Source organism: Amblyraja radiata, chromosome 4, assembly GCF_010909765.2.
Source record: "Amblyraja radiata isolate CabotCenter1 chromosome 4, sAmbRad1.1.pri, whole genome shotgun sequence".
In the NCBI taxonomy this organism is placed as follows: domain Eukaryota; kingdom Metazoa; phylum Chordata; class Chondrichthyes; order Rajiformes; family Rajidae; genus Amblyraja; species Amblyraja radiata.
In genome coordinates, this window is record NC_045959.1 from 101,259,011 (window position 1) to 101,265,010 (window position 6,000).

The window sequence follows — 6,000 nt, forward strand, 5'->3', positions numbered from 1 at the left end:
ATTGGCAGCCACGCTTCCGTCAGTCTGCTCCAGGGCAGCTGTGGCTACAGAAGTAGCTTACCACCACCGAGTGTGACTGAGGAGTGAATGAATAATGCGATGTAAAGCGCCTTGAGTATTAGAAAGGCGCTATATAAATCCCATCCATTATTATTTATTATTATTATTATTACTTCTAATAAATAAGTTTTTTTTTTTTTTTAAATTCACCTACAAACATGTACGTCTTTGGAGTGTCGGAGGAAACCGAACATCTCGGAGAAAACCCATATGGGTCACAGGGAGAACGTAAGGTATGCAAATAATCACCCATAAAGGGTGCTTACATAGTTACAAATTCCCCCCCTCCCGGCGATCTCCCCACGCCTGGTCCTCCTTTTGTTCCATACCCCGGCAGCGGTGTCCTCACTTCCACGTGTACGTCCTTGTCCATCGGTCGGCGCCATCATTAACCGCCGCGCCGACCTCTCCACTAGCGCCGCCGGGCCCTCCCCGGACGCCACTGTGGCGCCAGCCCCAGCCACCGGCTGCGCAGATCCAGGGAACGATGGCCGCGGGTTTCGTCGACGCACGAGGCTCTACCTCCGGCCCACCTCCGGAAGGCGTTGTTCTCTACCCTGCATCTGTTCACTGTGGACGGCTCGATGGCAATCATGTATAGTCTTCACACCGATAGGTTAGCACGCAACAAATATCAGATATTATACACGAATACAATATGTCGAGCAAAGGGAGATACAGAGTGCAGAATATAGTTATCGTAGCACAGAATAGAATGCCATTTAATATTTCATCATTTATTATTAGAAAAATGAAATAAAGTGTTGCTGGAAACAAGTGTCAGAGGTTATGGGGAGAAGGCAGGAGAATGTGGTGAGGATGGAGAGATAGATCAGCCATGATTGAATGGTGGAGTAGTCTTGATGGGCCAAATGGCCTAATTCTACTCCTATCGCTTTAACATCGGGAGAAGAATAAAGTGCAGGGGAGAGACAAGACTTTGCCTTCCATCACAGTGAGGAGGTGTTTGGAGATTCACCGTGATGGATGTCTGTGTAAATTGTGTTCATTGTGTGTCTTGGTTTTTTTCTTGTTCGTATAACTGCAGAAACGAAATTTCGTTTGAACTTAGGTTCAAATGACAATAAACGGTATTGTATTGTATTGTATCACGAAACCTTATGACCTAATGAACACATGAAATCCAGATGCTGCAACTTGGAGCTGTCCTGAGGCACAGCCCCGACCCGAAATATTGACCATCTTTCTGTCTCCACAGATGCTGCCTGACCCACTGTGTTGCTCCAGAAGCTGATTATTTTTGTTTGCAGTTTAAAAAAAAAAAAAATTCTTTCATCTTGTCGATTCCTTTCCGTGTTGTCATCCAGGAGTGGGAGATGGATTTAAGATCAGAACCTGGGGGATAATCGTTTCTCACTGAGGGTGGAGGGTGTAAGGAACGAGATGCCAGAGGAGGTGGTTGGGGCAAGTACTATAACAGCATTTAAAAGACAGCTACATGGATATGAAAGGCTTCGAGGGATTTAGACCAGAGTGTGCAAATGGACTAGGTTAGATGGGGCATCTTGTTCAGCATGTTGGGCTGAAAGACTGTGTGATTCTATGTAAACAAAAGTGCTGGAGAAACTCAGCGGGCGCAGCAGTATCTATGGAGCGCAGGAAATAGGCAACGTTTCGGGCCGAAACCCTTCTTCAGACTGTGATTCTATGTGACAGGGCAGCAAGGTAGCGCAGCGGTAGAGTTGCTGCCTTACAGCGCCACAGACCCCGGTTCGATCCCGACTATGGGTGCTGTCTGTACGGAGTTTGTACGTTCTCCCCGTCACCGCGTGGGTTTTCTCCGAGATCTTCGGTTTCCTCCCACACTCCAAAGTCGCACATGTATGTCGGTTAATTGGCTTGGTGTAGGTGTAAATTGTCCCTAGTGTGTGTAGGATAGTGTTAATATGTGGGGATCGCTGGTCGGCACGGACTAGGTGGGCCAAAGGGCCTGTTTCCGCCCTGTATCTCCAAACTAAACTAAGATCGTAATCTCAGAAGGGTCCAGACTGGAAACATAACCTGTCCATTTCCTTCCCAAATGCTGCCTGACCCACTGAGTTCCTCCGCAACTTTGTGTTTTAAAACTTGCCATTGCAATTTTAAACCATTGTCTAACACACAGCGATTGTGATGCTCTGGATTGATTGGCCTCACACAGGCATGAATTGCTAATTACTGCTACGCTGATAAAATGGCAAGTATTGCAGCCCTAATGAGAGATGTGGACAGGTTCATGCGATAGGAGCAGAATTAGGCCATTCGGCCCATCAAGTCTACTCTGCCATTCAATCATGGCTGATCTATCTCTCCCTCCCTATCTCTCCCTCTGAAGAAGGGTCTCGACCCGAAACGTCACCCATTCCTTTGCTCCATAGATGCTGCCTCACCCGCTGAGTTTCTCCAGCTTTTTGTCCACCTTCGATTTTTCCAGCATCTGCAGTTCTTTCTTAAATATATCTCCCTCCTAACCCCATTCTCCTGCCTTCTCCCCATAACCCCTGACACCCGTACTAATCAAGAATCTATCTACCTCTGCCTTTAAAATATCCATTGACTTGGCCTCCATAGCCTTCCGTAGCAATGAATTCCAGATCCACCACCCTGGATACATGGATAGGAAAGATTCAGAAGGATATGGGCCAAACATGGAAAACGGGACTAGCTTTGATGGGACATCTTGGTCAGAATGAACGACTTAGGCCAAATTCCTTTACAACAAATACTCGTAGTTTTGGTCTCCTAATCTGAGGAAAGACATTCTTGCCATAGAGGGAGTACAGAGAAGGTTCACCAGACTGATTCCTGGGATGGCAGGACTTTCATATGAAGAAAGACTGGATAGACTTGGCTTGTACTCGCTAGAATTTAGATTGAGGGGGGATCTTATAGAAACTTACAAAATTCTTAAGGGGATGGACAGGCTAGATGCAGGAAGATTGTTCACGATGTTGGGGAAGTCCAGAACTAGGGGTTACAGTTTAAGGATAAGAGGGAAGTCTTTTAGGACTGAGATGAGAAAATCTTTTTTTACACAGAGTGGTGAATCTGTGGAATTCTCTGCCACAGAAGGTAGTTGAGGCCAGTTCATTGGCTATATTTAAGAGGGAGTTAGATGTGGCCCTTGTGGCTAAAGGGATCATATTGAATGGCGGTGCAGGCTCGAAGGGCCGAATGGCCTACTCCTGCACCTATTTTCTATGTTTGAATCCAGAATGCAAGGGCCTACCGCGGTTAAATGAAATTAGAGCAAAAATATGCAACGTGATGGGTCAAAGAGATTGTTTCTGTGCTGTATGACTATAACTGTATAATCGCTGCCCTCACAGCTGTGTGTAAAATGATGAGAGGCATAGATAGGATCGACAGTCAGAACCTTCCACCCAGAACCCAGCGTGGAATTGTCCACCACTAGAGGGCGCAGTCATAACATGAGAGGGGGAACGTTTCATGGAGATGGTGGGGGCAAGTTCTTTAAGGGCCTGTCCCACTATACGAGTTTACCCAAGAGCTCTCCCAAGTTTAACAAAAAAATCAAACTCGTGGTAAGTACATAGAATGTACGTCGGAGCTCGGGACGTCTCTTAGCGGCTCGTAACGCTAACGGCAGGTACTCGGGAAACGCGGTAAGCTGGTGAAGTTTTTTCACCATGTTGAAAAATGTCCACGAGAGCCCCGAGTACCTACGAGCGGCTTTTACCGTAATCCTCCGAGTTCGAATCAGGGGAAACTTGGGAGAACTCTTGAATTACCTCGTACAGTGGGACAGGCCCTTTACACAGAGAGTGGTGGCGACCTGCAACACGCTGCCAAGGATGGTGGTGGGTCCACAGGCAACGTGGGGGGTTTCTGGGACTGCCGGGCACCGTGGGGGGTTGAATGCATCCTTGACAAGGATTGTAACATAGTTGTATAGTAATTTATTTAGTATATTTGTTTGTCTTGTATTATGGCAGTGGGTTCTATTTTGTTTTATTGTATTGTAAATATATTTTTTAATAACTGACTGAATACATTTTTTTTTTTTTTTTAAAAAGGTGGTTGAGTCAGATACCATTGTGGCGTTGAAGAGACCTTTGATCGGCACATGGAAGTGCTGTGAATATTGATCATGTACAGGCAGATGAGATCATGGATATGATCATGTAGAGGCAGAGGGGATATGGATCAGAAATAGGCTGATGAGATCAGTTTAAGTTAGCATTGTACTCGACACAAACACAGTGGGCCGAGGGGGCCCATTCCTGTGCTGTTCAATGTTCTAATCATTGAAACCACCTTTCCCCTAGTCCATAAAAGATTCTATATCATTTTTTTAGCAGTTTGGTCTCAGTTGCAACTTCTACTTGATGTCAATGTGTCCTGGAGGCAGACAGTGTGGTGGACAAATACTTGGTACTGCAAACAATCATGAAAGAAATGAAGCATCTGAGTGCAAATTTGACAATAAACGACGTCAAGATTTACATTCAGCCCTTACGGGCCTGTCCCAATTAGGTGATTTTTCGGCGACTGTCAGTCGTAGCAGGTCGCCAAAAAAACGGCGACTGGAACCACTACGACAATGTTTACAACAACCTAACACCTAGTCGACGTCAAGCTACAGCAAGCAACCGACAACCGGCGACCCATTAGGACGTCCACCAAATTGGTACACAAATATCCAGTTTCTCAGATGTGGCTAGTTTAGTAGGTGGGCCAGCTTCCTGTATCTCTTTACGTACAAAATAGTGCAGGTCATGCATTTCTCAGGGGCAGAACAGTAGCCCAGCTGGTTGACCTGCTGCCTCTCAGCACCTCAAGATCCAGGTTCGATTCTGACCTAGGGTGCTGCCTGTGTGGAGTTTGCACGTTGACCGCGTGGTTCTCCTCCCACATCCCGATGACGTGCTGGTTTGTAGGTTAATTGGCCTCTGTAAAATTGCCCCTAAAGTGCAGGTCATGGGAAAGCAGAGCTAGTGTCGACAGGAGTTGTAGGTCAGTGTGGACCCAGGAGGCCAAAGGGTCTACAGTATTTCCATTGTGCATCTTTAAGCTAAGATACCTAAAGAAATTTTGCAATCTTTTGCAATTGTTTGCCAAATTTGACCAGAGTTGGAATAACTCCACAACTCTAGATCATGTGGAAAGCAGGAATTGCTAACATTATTGACGTTGATGCAGATATTAGGACCGATGTTTCATAGAAACAGAGAAAGTCATGCCCATAATATTTGAAAGCCATTCAACAGGATTTTGGAGCATGTCATCTCCAATAATTTAATGACATTTTATGGGATGAAGTTGTATAAGAAGAAAACAACACAATATTGTACAATGAGTTCGTAAGTTAGAGGGTATATTTGGGAGAGAGAGAGGAACCCATTGCCACAGAGGACTGTGGAGGCCAAGTAAGTGGATATTTTTAAGGCAGAGATAGACAAATTCTTGATTAGAACGGGTGTCAAGGTTTATGGGGAGAAGGCAGGAAAATGGGATTAGGAGGCAGAGATCAGCCATGATTGAATGGTGGTCGACTCGATGGGCCGAATGGCCCAATTCTACTCCTATAACTTGTGAACGTGGCATTTTAAACTAATTCTCTGTTAAAATTACACTATTCTAATATATCTCTACAAAGAACTCATGGGTACTTAGTTACTTAGTTTTGCTCTAACAGGTATTATTACTGGAAATAGATCTGGGATTTACTGTTCAAGAAGGAACTGCAGATGCTGGAAGATCGAAGGTACACAAAAATGCTGGAGAAACTCAGCGGGTGCAGCAGCATCTATGGAGCGAAGGAAATAGGCGACGTTTCGGCCCGAAACGTCGCCTATTTCTTTCGCTCCATAGATGCTGCTGCACCCGCTGAGTTTCTCCAGCATTTTCGTGTACCTCTGGGATTTACTCATTTTTTTTAAAGGTGAAGAACAATATATTTTCTTCATTTCTCTTCAA